Genomic DNA, 15751 nt, shown 5'->3' with positions numbered 1-15751 from the left:
CTCTGAACGCTGAGCTAATTAACAGAGAGCCGAGGTGTCTGTGTTCCTGACAAACATGTCTGTGATTAGCCTGCACCTAGCACACACCGCCACGGTGTCTCTGGCTTTAGTTTGAACTGCTTTTATATTTTTATACTTTTGCTCGAAATCCTCCAAGTTGTCTAATTACAACTTCCCCCCCGGCCCACCGGCTCTACCTGTTATTGGGAACCTGAACATTTTGGACCTGCATCGGCCGTACAAAACGCTGAGTAAGGTGAGTGGCACTGTGGACCAGGCAGGGCATTAAGATCAGGATTGAAGTGGGTAGTTTGGGTAGGTTTTTACCAATTTAACAACAGGACTGAAGAAAGAGAAACACGTATATTTTATTGGCCTGGTTTAGATTTTAGGTATTTGATTCTGGATCACTTCGCAATTAACTACAGTACTTTGTTAAAAACAATCGATTACTGACCCTCCATCCCTACTGTAAATGTGCAATGCAAATTGTAAAACAGAATAGAGAAGTATGGAACAAAAACACAAAATAAACGAGCATGCAGCAAATGCATTGGTAAATATAATTTGATTCTGAAATAGCTAGAAAACAAAAGTATTGTTCATAACATACTACAGTTAAAGAAAATCCCTCAAGGATTAAAATCAGCCTGGTATCAGATGACCTGTTAAAGAAATGAGAGACACTCTTCTGTACAGTGTGTTAGTAATGCAGACAGCATTTATGCATTTATTTCTTTATTTAGGATATCTTTTAGTCATTTATAATTCTGTTATATGAATGAATACAAACATGGGCATTTTTGGTATCAAATGCATTTCAAGTTGTGTTTGTCCCAGCACTAGTTCTGGCACAGATTCACACTTTCATTTACTTGAACAACTAGAAAACAAACAAATGACAAGCCTTCCGCAGCTCCCCTGGGTACAGGCCTGAATTAAAGCAACGTTTATGGTGCTGTCTCCACAATAATGTATCTGTAATCCAGAGCCAGACCTACACTAGCGCTGTCGCCGGTGCTTCTACTGCAGCTGAGCCTCTCTGCACTCAGTAAGGGTCCCCACAACCTTGTGTCTGTGCAGTTTCATGACTCAGTGCCACCTTCTTATTACTCACAATTCAATCAACACAGGTCCTGCTTCTACAGTGTTCCTGCACGGCTCTCTCCTTCTCTCCTGTGCAGCCCAGACCCTCCGCTCCGTGTCCTCTCTTTAATAAACACCATCAATTACATTCATGAAGACTCGACGTGATTAACTTTATTTTTTTATATGCTGCAATGAAAACCTATTTCAGATATTATAATATTATATATTATTCAGGGTATAGTTCCACACACTGATCATTCACACATCAGTGTGAGCTGTATGGAAGCTGACAGACATTACATAAAGATGGCTTTGCTGTTTTTCCATCCCTAACCCTACCCCATCCTGTTCAAGTGCTGAGTAAACGCACCCCATTGTCCTGCGCTGTGGGTTCTGCACACACGCACTAACAGTAATGGACTTACACAGGCTCTGTCTATTAATGTGTTACCTGAAACAACATGTCCATTTCATTAAGCATGAACAGCAGTTAATCAGCAACTATGCCATGTTGTTGCATCTCCAGACTGCACTGTTTATATTGCACAAATGAAACGTTTGTAATAAGCTGTGAAGACTTTGGACCATGTGGTGTACCTCCTGGTGTACCTCCTGGTGTACCACCCTGCTGGTGTTTTTAGGTACAGGGGGACTAGGAGCCAAAACTACGGGAAGCGTGTCCACAGTACTACGTCCTGTTTCTCCCACGGTTTGCAGCGGGGACCATTTTTCTTCATGTAAATAGACATAAACACTGAGTATCCCCCATTTGATTATGAAGATCTTTGCTTGCAGACATTATGTAGATATCTCAAAGACAACACTGTAGAAGAACATCTAAATCACATTCATGGAGTGACCCATATACCAAATTCATATAAAAACTATAATAAAATATGAAGTGCCAAAAGATCGTCACTACAAGAATACATGAACTGGAGATAATGGGAATAAGAAGCAAGAGAACAGATTGTAAAACCATGGTTAGTACTCCTTTTAACCGCTTCTGTGTCCTGGAATACAAAATCAATGACTTGCACTGGAGCTTCTCAGTTAAAAATCTTAGCAAGGACCTTAGACCTATCATGGGGTTTGTAAATCAATCTAGAACTTCAAACACAAAGTAAAACTTTAACGCAGTACGTGGATAATAGTGTTTTTCACACAATAACCTTTGACTCTAGAAATTGCCATTCTGTATTCACCTCCCTTCACAATAGGGAGCTGATCCATCGTTAGCATCGTTAAGGCCCAGACCCTTAAAAATACTGTAACATTCCAGACAGCGCTGAGGGACCGCTGTGACCTTCACCTCAGCTGGCATGGTGCCAGCCCACCTTGGGACCCTCAGCTGGCATGGTGCCAGCCCACCTTGGGACCCTCAGCTGGCATGGTCCCAGCCCACCTTGCTGCCGTTTGGAACCAGGAGTTACAACCAGGCCCGCTCATGTTGTATATAAGTAGTGCTGTAAGCCTTGTGGTGTTGCTGTTGATGTTGCTGAGTGCTGTTTTGCCTGCCAGTTCATGTTTAATAAAAAGCGTTCTTTTCCCTGGATTCCTGCCTCTTTTTTTCATGAGTACCCACATGGCTCCCTACAATATATATTTATTTATGAAACTGTATAGTTTTCTCTAAATTAGATTTTATATACACGAGGCTAGCATCAAAGCGGGTTTGAAAATTAACCTGAAGACGACTCAAGTCATATTCAATAAATATACCACTCCACAGGCAATTGAAGTCAATGGGATCAAGCTTGAAGAAGTCAATAACTACATATGCTTAGGACAGTTAGTTTTGGCAATGGAGAACCAAATGTGCAAAATCAACAGAAGAGCAAAAATGCGCTGGAGTGCCTTTGGAAGATTAAGCATGGTTCTGAAAGGGAAACTACCCTTATCCCTCAAGAGGAAATTCTTCGACCAATGCGTGCTGCCAGTGCTAACTTACAGATGCGAAACCTGGACCCTCAATGCAAAAATGACTCAAAAATTAAAAACGACTCAACAGAGTATGGAAAGATGCATGCTGGGAATAACAAGAAGAGACAGGAAAAGGAAGGAATGGATAAGAGCACAAATAAAAGTATGCAATGTTATTATAAGAGCGAAAAAACTGAAATGGCAGTGTGGGCCAGACATGTAGCAAGAAGAACAGACCATCGCTGGACCAAGGAGATACTAGACTGGATCCTAAGAGTTATAAAGCGACCAAGAAGACGACCTCCAGGAAGATGGCAAGATGAAATTAGGAAACACACTGCAGCAACATGGATGAGAGACGCAGCAGACAGGCTTTTGTGGAAGAATCTTGGGGAGGTTTAATCCAGCAGTGGATTGAAAAAGGCTGAAGATGATGATGATAATGATGATGATATGTTGAGATGGAAAGATTCTGGCTGGGGATCTCAAGCACAATAGAAAGAAAGGAATGCTGATGTACGGGTAAGTAAGCTGGGCTGAGTTGAGTGGGGGACGGAGGGGGGTGATGCTGGGACGCCAGAATCACCGTCGAGCCCTCTTGAGGTGTCGTGGGCTAGTCGACGAAACACAGAGGATGGAAGGTGCCCACTTGAAGACCCCAGAGATGTACTCTACTTAGCTCAATCCAGACGGTTGTCATGCTGATGCGCTGGGGAGACCGCACTGTGGTTGATCCACGGAGCCAGCATCGCAGTCATTGTGTGTGCTGATGCGCTAGGGAGGCAATAAGCTGATCCCTGGAGCCAGCATTACACTTCAGCCATCAACACCAGGCAGAAGGATATCTACATCATCAGATGGAAGGAAACGCAAATGGATGGAGACACAGATGGATCACATTAGTTTACTTTAAAGCTACGTCTTAGTTGGTGCTTATCTTGGCGAGAGCCGAGTTCAAATCAGCATGAAGTTTCAACATCTACTCTCGTGTAATGGAAATCATTATTAGAACAGAGCAGGGAGAGGGATAAAATCCTCCCTGCCAAACACACGTGCAAATGTGTGCGTAATGTAATTTGTTCATTTATTTAATTGTTAATTATCACCTGCACCTGGCTATTATCGTAAATTAGAGCCAGGTGCAGAGTATTTAAGGAACACAGTTGCTCTCCTCTGGGCAGCTGCTGTGTGAAGTGCCCGACTGTGCGTCGTAAGAGTAAGCAAACAGAAACTGTGTGTACTGTTTCATATTCAGGTTTAAAACTGTGTGTGTCTTTGTTATTTGTCAGGTAAACAGCTTAACCATCCTGTGAGTTAGTCAGGGAACCTGCAAATGTTTAGTTAGCTCTAAAATCTACAATTTCTGTGTCGGGTCTAAGTTTTTAAAGGGGCAAACAAACTTTGGTGAGTGTGGCCATGTTACAATATATATACACATACTGGCACACACACTGACACACACACTGACACATACACATACACTGACACACACACACACACACACTGACACACGCACACAGGGTACATGTCAATTTTCCAAACTACACAACAGTATGCAAGCCTATACTGTAGTAACATACAGCTGTGACCAAAAGTTTTGCATCACCTAGAATTTAAGGATTGAGACATAATAAAAAAATACACTATATTAGCATAATTTAGGACTTTATTTAACATCACGTAATCAAAGAAACTTCAAAATGATATCACAAAAGTCTACTGGAAGCCATAATAGTAGTACAGTATTTCATGTTAGAGTTTGAAATGTTACATTGATAAATTGGTATTGATAAATATAATGCAAAATGCTAATGCAGAATACATTTTAAAAAGCTTAGCTACCTATAATTCTTTTATACCTAAGAATTATAAAAACTGAAGGCCTTCTGCCTTCCGGCTTGTACCGGCTGCTGACCAGAAAAAACACACAAATTCGTAGCTCTAGCCAAAGGAGATTCTGAGCAGCACACACATGACTAACATGAGAGCAACGCGCTGGCAGAGAGGAAATTCCCTGTCACCCTCACTGGAACGACGGGAAGATATCTTACAAGAGATTTACAAACCTTTAGGCAGCGCAGCAACCAAACAGAGGAAGAGTTCTGGGAGCAGCACAGAAATGTTGGAAGTGCACGGCACACATCTTTTAAAACTGGGCACTACTGATGCCACTGTAATGAGCGAAACTTACATTCGAAGTTCTAACAAGTAAACACACTTCCCTGCTAATGCTTTGAGAGTCATCGCTCCTCCTCTTCTCTCTCCAGCTCTCGGAGACGTACGGCAATGTGTTCACCTTCCACATGGGTCCCAAGAAGTATGTGGTTTTGACAGGCTATGAGGCAGTCAAGGAGGCTCTAGTAACCCAAGCAGACGACTTCTCAGAGAGAGGCCAGATGCACATTACAGACATTATCTCTCTAGAGGCGGAAATGGTAAGAGACGTGCCTCCAGAGTCTAGGGTTGCCACCAGGCCCCATAATTCCGGAGCACTTTGGGACGGGACAGGGTTTTTAAGTTGCCCTTAAACTGAAAGAAATAAACACGTGAATTGAGTGCTAAACACTTGCTTAATTTATACTGCTTCTTAATTATCCGAATCATTGTGATTAATACAAATCTTACAGAATAATAATTATGTAGGTTTATTCATGAACCTTTTTTTATTTTGTAAAATTAGTATTTCAGTTTTCAAAATTTAAAAGTTGCTATTTATATCCTTTTAATTAGTAAAACATAGTCCTAATTTACATTGACTTCCCATCAAATAATATCACTGATCAAGTGTTCACGCTGTCTGGTGTCAGGAATAGTGAACAGCTGGTCAGTATTAATGATTTGAGAGGGAGAAGGCAAAACTATATATATATATATTTTAAAACTATTAATAAAATAAATATTGATGATGGTCCTTTATTTATTTAATTTGTTAAAAGCTATATTGTATTGTCATGCTGCCTCGAGATAATTACTCAACAGAATCAATTTAGCAAAGGTTTAGCGCTCAATTGACGTCTTGATTTCCTTCAGTTTAAAGGCAACTTCAAAACCCTGTTCTGTCTCCCAGTGTTCCGGAATTATGGGGCTAGGTGGCAACCCTACCTGAGTCCCTTCATCCAGAACTGCAGCAGGAATGGCTGGTTCACAGGTGAGAGTCAGTGGTGTTGATTGTGCTAATTTACCATTCCAATTGAAACAATAGAAACAAACAGCTTTGTGTTGATTGGTGCTTTCAGTTTAGCCTCTGTGGAGAGCACCAATCATCCAGGCAGTGGCTTCTTCAGTTTCAATGAAGTGGTGCATTAGATGTTTGACATCATTTGACCCTCAGGGTTTGAAAAAAATAATTTTTTGAATAAATTTTTATGTTAATATGAACTTAAAAAAAAATAATAATAATCATTGATCCTGAAATATCAGTTCTGGAGGGTAAAACGCATTAAATTTGAAGACTTTCATAAATTTTTTTTTTCAGCTTGTCCTGTTCTAGCTGACACTATCAATTAATAAAAGGTCTAATTAAGCAAATTATCAGTTCAGTTAAGGGTCTAATTAAGTAACGGAGAGCTCAGTTGGAATGAAAACCAGCAAACACAAGGAACCACTGCACTAGAGTGTAACCATTAACTGCTGCTTTCATGGTGTATCACTGTAGCAATGGTGCTGTGTTCATGTTTCCCGCAGGTATTTCCTTCGGTAAGGGGGAATCCTGGAAGGTGATGTGTCGATTCACCCTCTCCACTCTGCGGGACTTTGGGATGGGGAAGAGGACCACTGAGGTACCGGATCATCGAGGAGTCCCAGAGACTGGTGAAGGTCTTCCAGTCCCACAAAGGTGACGACCAAACCAACAGCAGAGATAATAAAGGGTTGACCCTCAATGGGCACAAAACACAGACCAGACCCAGATTCTGCAGCTGTGTGTTTCCCCCCAAGCCTGTTAAAGTTTTGACAAATCGGTGTCCGGTCTGTGTTTTCATATCCACCTCTTCTGCGACACTTCCTTCTGTTTAGCACATCTCTAGTCGCTAGTAATTTGTTATTTAAAATCATTGCATAGAAAGAAGGTTCACATTCTGCTCTGCTCTTTTCTGTTGTGACTTAGTCAAGTAGACTAACTTTTCAGTTAGTGCCCTCCTCTGAAGAAAGAGGGCTAATGTTTCGGCTGCTTTCTTGTAGTGCCATAAGAATACTTTCTTCGAAGAAGGCACTAGTAGAAGCGTTTTTCTACTTGCCTTTCTTTCTTCTAGTTTTATCTTCTAATTCTTATTAAGCGTTTGAAGTTACAGACGGCTTTTCTTGTTCCCCCACTCTAAGGAAAACCCTTTGACCCCCAAATCATCCTCAACTCTGCTGTCTCCAACATCATCTGCTCCATCGTGTTCGGAGACCGCTTCGACTACGGCGACGCACAGTTCCTGAATCTGCAAGGAATTGTGAACGAGAACATCAGGCTGATTGTGAGCCCCAAGACAGAGGTACAGTGTAGTGATTCAACCTCCTAATTTATAAAGCTGGAGTCAAATTAGTGAAATCTCACAGAACCAGTGTAGAATTGTTTTTACACTGATTTTAGAAAACAGTGAAATCCCTATTGTTTGGAAAATCTAATTATTAAAATACATTATTAAAACCGAAGAAACCACATGAAACCACTAAACTTATGCAATTGATTTATTAATATAACAAAACTAAACTGCCAACGTTACCAACAAATATTTATTTTCTTTAATTGTTGTGTGGCAATTCTGCTATTAAGAGAATCAAACTAGTTTTTGTCCTTGTGTGTGTCTCTGTATAGAGTTGTATGAAGAACATGCAGTTTTGCACATCGCTGCTTGTATGTAGATAGCTTAGTAAAATAAACCACCTACACATCCATTGAAAGTGAACTCGCTTGTATTGATGCAACCCACGCCTTCTAGACCTTAAGGAGTGATGACAAGTTTTTTGGTGTTTTGCCTTTTTGAGGGGCAAAAAAAGCGCACGATGGACACTTTTATTTTATGAAGCCCAATGCACAGAATTCAAACTAAAGTAAACAAGCCTAGCTCCTCTGGAGCCTGCCTACACCTTCCTTTTACCCTAAACTAGTATCAGGGAAGGCAAAGCACTTCTACCCTGTGAATAACCGATAGTTTACCAAACTATACCTTTTCTTTCTTTGTACTGGCAGAACGCTCCGAATCATCACCCTCACTCCCACTATCTGCTACCTGCTTTTATGCAGGCTTAATTAGCCCTTCCCCTCCCCCAGCTGCACCTGATAATTGTTTGTCCCTCCCTTGCCTATGAGCCCAGATGCCTGCCAGCCGCCGCTCACCAGGGTCCTAATGCCCTTGAATTACCATACCGTCTGTAGACACCATCATACGGTTCATCGTTACAAACTGTACAACTCTTGCCTGTGAGACAAAAAGATATTGGATCTGGGATTCAGTGCGATCAGCACAAATGAACCCCTGTATATACTGATACAATCATCCATTAAAGTTTGTAAGATAATGACTTGTAGTTATTTTTGTTCTGTTAAGAAAAGTTAGAGACCAGATCTTCTTTTTCATTGTGACATTGTGTAAAGTAATAAAGCCTTTAATCGAGGATCATTACAGCCATTTTCACCACTAAACTCTCCCTCTTCCTCCTTGTCTTTCAGCTGTATAACATGTTTCCTTTCCTGGGCTTCTTCCTGTCCGATCACAAGAAGGTGCAAACAAACGGAACAATGTTCCAGGGATACTTTAGAAACGCATATAAGGATTGTAAAGACAGTGTGGACAGCAATGACCTGAGGAGCTTCATCGACACGTTCATCTCCAGGCAGAGAGAAGAGGTAATATCAGCACAGCAGAGCCTCTATCAGGGACCAGCAGTGTGGCTAAAGGGGACCCAGCAGAGCCTCGCTATCAGGGACTGGCAAGGGACCAGCACTGTGGCTCAAGGGGACCCAGCAGAGCCTCGCTATCAGGGACTGGCAAGGGACCAACACTGTGGCTCAAGGGGACCCAGCAGAGCCTCGCTATCAGGGACTGGCAAGGGACCAACACTGTGGCTAAAGGGGAGTGCTCTTAAAACTGAAGGGACAGAGTCAAAACATCCTATTTTGTCACATACATATTTATAGAAATGCCCCCCCCAGTAGATTGTATATTTGTACCTATTGCTTGGTAACACAGAGTTAATGAATACAAACTGCAGTATCTTTGTCAAACCCACCAAGCTTTTCAGGGCAGCAGTGTGGAGTAGTGGTTAGGGCTCTGAACTCTTGACCAGAGAGTCATGGGTTCAATCCCCATTGGGGACACTGCTGCTGTACCCTTGAGCAAGGTACTTTACCTAGATTGCTCCAGTAAAAACCCAACTGTATAAATGGGTAATTGTATGTAAAAATAATGTGATATCTTGTAAGTCGCCCTGGATAAGGGCGTCTGCTAAGAAATAAATTATTATTTATTTATTTTTCAGAAGTGCAATATCCCAGGCACTGCTTTCAAAACACAGAGGAGGACCTGTGTGTATTCATTGTGTTAGTGTAGGGTTAGGGTTAGAGGAGGGCAGTAGCACTGTTTAGACCTGTGTGTATTCTTTGTGTTAGTGTAGGGTTAGGGTTAGAGGAGGGCAGTAGCACTGTTTAGACCTGTTGTATTCATTGTGTTAGTGTAGGGTTAGGGTTAGGGTTAGGGTTAGAGGAGGGCAGTAGCACTGTGTCTATTCATTTTATTAGTGTAGGTTGTTTTTTTGATTACTCAGTTTTCTAACTCTTTTGGCCTGTGTTTCTAACAGTAGTTTTGTGAAGGTGCTTTGTTACAATGTCGTTGTTGTAGATTTACCTGCACAGTTTAGCACTGAGTGTTTGAAGTTGTAGATGGATTACCTTGGAAAGGAGTTGTCACTGATGCTCTTCATTTGTTTTACAGGAGGCCAGAAACTCCAAAGAGTATAGATTCAGTATTTCCACGAGGATAACATGGCCGTCACAGCGGTGGACCTGTTTGCTGCAGGGACTGAGACCACCTCTACCACCCTGCGCTGGGGGCTGCTGCTCATGATGAAGTACCCCCACATTCAGGGTTAACGAGTGGGGAACCCCACTTTCAGGGAGACTGTGTGACTGATTGACTGAATGAATCCTGACCTGATCACCCCCTGACTGCCATTCAGTCCTGGATCTCTCTGTCAGATACACCTCTTCATAACAGTAATTGCAGTGTGTTCCTGGGTCTCTCTCAATCAGATACACCTCTTCATATCAGTAATTGCAGTGTGTTCCTAGGTCCTCTCAATCAGATACACCTCTTCATATCAGTAATTGCAGTGTGTTTGTAAATCCTCCCTGTTAACAGACAAGGTCCAGGAGGAGATTGAGAGTGTGATTGGGAGGGAGTGCCCCCCGCAGGCCGAGGACAGGAAGAGCATGCCCTACATGGACGCCGTGCTTCATGAGATCCAGAGAGTGGGCAACGTGGTGCCCATGAACCTGCTGCACGAGACCACAGGGGACACCACCTTCCGGGGGTACAGGATTCCCAAGGTGAGACAGACAGTACAGCCATGTCTCATTATATTAGGTTAGCTTTGGTATTTTACCTTTCTGTAAATGTGTGTGTGTCTGTCTGTGTCCCAGGGTACCCCGCTGATCCCGCTGCTCTCCTCTGTGTTCTCTGATAAGACACAGTGGGAGACCCCTCACCAGTTCAACCACAACCACTTCCTGGACGCGCAGGGCAAGTTTGTCAAGAGAGACGCCTTCATGCCCTTCTCAGCAGGTCAGTGTGTCAGAGAGGAGCAGGGACCAGGTTAGACAGGATTGGGGCTAACCCCCCTCCACCCCGGCATTTTAACTGCAAAGGGAACTGCTATCAATAGAGCTGCAATCAGCAACCAGTTTCCTAATGGAATATAGAACAGGTAACAATCGCTACAAAGCCTTCAGATTCAGCTGAAAACATGCAGGTGCATATTATTCTACTAATACAATATATGCAATACCGAAAGTTTATTGAAGAGCAAGAAGACAACCTCATTAGATTCTTCCATTTGCGGGATACAAATTGGTATGTCACTATCTTACAGCTACTTTACTAATCCTGAAGTTTCACTTCCGCCCGCCCCAGGAGGTCAGCCCTGAGCAACTGGACCTCACCCCCACCCCTGGCATCACCTCCGGCCCCCAGCCCTTCCAACTGTGCGCCCTGAGCCACTGAGAGACCCTGTGATACCCTATGATACCCTGCCTTACTGTATCTGCTAGACCTTACTACAGCCACTGACCCCTCACACTGGACCCTATTGAAATTAGGGCGTCAGTCGATTAAAATGTTTGATGTTTAATTTATGGGGATTAGAAAATGATTCAGTACCGTCGACCAATCAGCTTCCAGTTCTAGCGGGCTCTAATAGACGGTAGATGCCTGCTGGAACGTCTCAGCACCAATTGTGAATCAAATTTAAAATCAATCCGCGCAAGTGCTAGCTTTTTACTTTTTGACTTACTGTATTTTTAAGCGTAGTTCATATCTATTGGACAGTAAATACAAAACAAAGACACAATTGGTCAAAATTAATTTTATTATTCGCCAAAACCAGCCAATCAATACTTTGCATCGACACAGCATCTTTCCACAACAACAAAGCGAGACGCGGACAGTTCAGCAATATTGCTCCATTCATATATAGATTCAGGAGAGAAAGGCTTTGGCTGAAGGTAGAAACATGGTGAGTTAGGAGGCATTTTAGACTGGTATTTAATGAGAGATTGTATTGGTAGTTCAGAGTCCATCGTACATGGACTGTCCAGTAGTTGCTCCGTTCATTCCTCAGGCAATGCCATGATTATAGATAGGAGTTTAAAACCCTAACAAGTTAATAAAATAAAAACTCATTGTTTTTCTCTTTATATTCTGACAGCAGCTTGCCGTGAGTTCACTACAAAATATTCATTTGGAGCTTGTAAGTGCCGTTTATTGCACTAGCTGTGGGATAGGGCTGGCGCTTAAAAGAGCTGTTGGTTTAAATACTAGGTAATAACACCCATATCAAAATACATCTCCGCTCACTGCTACTCTCTCAGCACACCTCTACAACAGCACGCAACCTTATATAGAGTAATCAAACGGGAAACAACGGACCTGGTTGGAACCAGGTTTCAGCAGCTACACACAGAGACAGACGCACAACACAGCATGAAAGTGAACACAGTATACAACTATTTAGAAGCAAATCCTGACCCCCAGCAGTTCAATGCAGCACCAAAATGTCTCATTCATAAATTCTGCAGGACCCGACGCTACAATATGTATGTCATCCAAGTTCTTTTTAAATTTAAAAACATGGCACTCTTTACTCAGCGGAAAGGTATCCGACGAATCAGTACCCGAGTTCAAGGTACATCTAAGTTTTAAGTTGGTGGTAAAAAATAATTTTCTAATAGCGATAGTGCCCATTCGATGATGGCTCTACTGTATGATTGACCTTGACTTTCGACTTGCACTATCGCTTAATTAGTTGATTAATCGATAGATTAATCTGTGCACATTTTTATTAAAGGTAACGATATTATAGCGACTGTCCTGCATAGTAATACTAAAAAATCAATAGAATCTTGAATCAATGGGGAATTTGGTCTTTTTAAAAGCATTTTTATTATTTTTTATTGTAGTTAATGTAACACATTTTCACAGCACATTGGTTGTTTCCGTAGCTACGTACTTGGCTTTCTTCTTGTACTTCTGCATCTAGCAGAACCTGAGGCAGGAAGAGATGAAGCTGTTTGGAATCTTGTTACAGGTACCCGAGAACACTGTGGCTATCGAGAAGCGATTGCTTAACATGCTGTCATAGTCAGAGATCAGAGAAAGCAATTCCACATAATTACCTCTATTTCAAGAATTGGTTCTTGAAAATTGATTCGTAACCAAATCGACTACAATGTCTCCATTGTCTTATGACATTTTCTTTTTTTTTGATTTGTAAAAAACAATTTGAAATATTACTTTGAAGTTGTCAGTATAATTCAGCATGCTTACACCACCCTAGCATTTAAGATTTTGAACTCGGCTGGGAGATGTTTTTGTATCTAAGAGTGCTCATTAAAGTAAAACCATTACCCATATTAATGAATGATCTTCATTAGGTATTTAAACACGTATTCTCTACACTATCACCTGGTTATTATCCCACTCTCATATAAATAATCTCTATCAGTCATACAACTGATGCCCACGCCACTTCTTATTATCACTATGGAAAATAATGGTATAATAATGGTATAAGATTAGAGAGTCGCTGTACAGCATTGAATTGTTCTGACAGTCGACTCCAGACAACATTAGCTCAACTATATTTGGGCACGTGAAGCTTGCACTGAAGGAGACAAAATGCACACGTGTGACTGAGGGACATGTTCTTCCTGGAAAAGGCATATCATTTTAGGGATGTTAAAAAGTTTAAAAAGTAAGACATAAAAAAATTGCCTAATATGAACATTTTCTTTTTCAATAAAGATATTCCGTTTTTGAGTTAAATAAAAACAAACATATTTGCTTCATGTGAAAATTGATCTTATTCAATAAAACATTCAGTTCTTGAGTTAAATGTGTTCGTATTTTTTTCATTATTCTTCACAGAATGTTACATCTGACCCCACCCTCCGTTACTGACCCTGGCCATGGGCTCAATTGTAACATCGAACACCTTACATTTCAAGTACTCTTGCTGTATGTATATGTATATGTATATGAGCTCTTAAAATTGGATCCTCTTCAGGATTTGTAAGTATAATGGATCCACACTACATATTATTATTATTATTATTATTATTATTATTATTATTATTATTATTATTATTATTATTATTATTTTATATATATATATATTTATTTTATTTTATTTTATTATTATTATTATTATTATTATTATTATTATTATTATTATTATGCATAATTTTCAATATGCATTTTTTACTGTAAGTATGTTATTAGAAAATGCAACCATTTGACTCTCAAGGGACACATAGAAATAACGTTTTTTTAATAATTTTTTAGCAACACCATGTCTCAACTGTGCTGTGCTGCTCTTTACATGCAATAAAAGTTGCAAGAAATAATTGTTGCTTCCTGACCGTTTTTATTATTTTCTCATTGATGTTCACTGATTTATTGCATGAGAGTGTTTAGCAAACTTTTTTTTATATATATAATTCCATGATTACAAGGCGTGGTGTTACTCACCTAGAAACAGTGTAGGTTTTCTTATCCTTTCAAGATAAGCTGTCTGCCTCCCCCAACAGTCACTCACCCAGTTCCTTTGTTTGCCACATGTCAATCAAAGTAAAGATGAAAGGAACTGAGGTGTTTTTAGTCTGGCAGCTTGATTTGAGAGCAGCCAAGTTCTCTGCAATCTCATTATTATTAGTATTATTATTGTAGACATTTGGCAGACACCTTTATCCAATAATCAATGTTCACCTCTCAGCAGTGCAAATACTGTGCTTGAATCTGTTGCTCATTGATAATGGAAATGTTATTCTAATTTTCAATTCATTTCACTTTTTATTTTCAGTGAGGACACTGAAGAAACCCCCCCCCCCCCCCCTCAACAAGTTAGAGTTTTGATGTTTCTCAGCAGAAAAGGCATACTCATCATGCATACTCATCATGGATACATTTCGGGCACCCCAAAGCTCTCCAAAAAGGCCACCTTTTGAATGAAATATTGGACAAAAAAAAGGGGGGGATTACAAAATCTAATTCATGTGGCAATGGATAGCATGTGAGGTGCCAGAAGTTCACATCCCTTTTAGAACTTGCTCAAGAAACTAGTGTATCACTGGACATAAAGATTTACACAATGTTCATTTTTGGAGAGGTTTGGAGAGGTTTGGGGACCCTTTGTAAAAACTCCTGTAGAATTTGATCCCTTTATTCAAATAGTTCCAAATTTTTACCCAGTATAGTAGACATGTTGGTGAAGCACTGGAAAAAAATCTGGCTCTTTTCATATGCTACAAGTTGAAAAAATGACTATAGAACATAAAAAAATGAAAAGCGTTTGTTGTTTTTTTATGTATTTTTTCTGGATATCTCCTTCCAGTGTGGTACTGAGTAAGACTTTTATCACACCTGAGGTTTTATTCTTGATGCCCAAGGGGTTACCTTGAATTCAAGCCCTGAACCATGCCTGTGCTGTCTATACTTTGGAAGATATTGTGATTTATTTAAGGGCACAGCCCCCCAGGCGGAAATTGTCTGTGAGGGGCTGGGGGTTTTGAGAGGTTAACTGTGGGGATTGGTATGGTAAATACATTTTTTTAAGGACAGAGCCAGTCAATCACACTGAAGATGAAGCAGCCCTCATAGACTCTATTGAAAGCTCCCAGTGCTTGCAGTTTATAGTGTGATATGTAAAGAAGCCAGAACAGGGGGTATGTGTTCCCTTCTCCTAGTTTTAGTTAGGATCCTAGCGGCAGTGTTTTGGACGAACCAGAGTCAAAATAGCACACTTTTTGGGATATTATTATTATTATTTATTTCTTAGCAGACACCCTTATCCAGGGCGACTTACAATTGTTACAAGATACCACATTATTTTTACATACAATTACATTATTTTTTTACACATTATTTTTACATACAATTACCCATTTATACAGTGGGGTTTTTACTGGAGCAATCTAGGTAAAGTACCTTGCTCAAGGGTACACCAGCAGTGTTCCCCATCTGGGATTGAACCCACAACCCTC

General features: G+C 40.7%; 1 pseudogene; it reads left to right on the top strand.

The window, feature by feature from the left end:
* Positions 1–19: 19 nt before the first annotated feature.
* LOC117412832 (cytochrome P450 2K1-like) lies at positions 20–10936 on the top strand (annotated as a pseudogene).
* Positions 10937–15751: the final 4815 nt, after the last annotated feature.

Source organism: Acipenser ruthenus, chromosome 23, assembly GCF_902713425.1.
Source record: "Acipenser ruthenus chromosome 23, fAciRut3.2 maternal haplotype, whole genome shotgun sequence".
Taxonomy (NCBI): Eukaryota; Metazoa; Chordata; class Actinopteri; order Acipenseriformes; family Acipenseridae; genus Acipenser; species Acipenser ruthenus.
The sequence above is the reverse complement of the archived record's forward strand: the minus strand, read 5'-3'. Positions and strand labels throughout refer to the sequence as shown.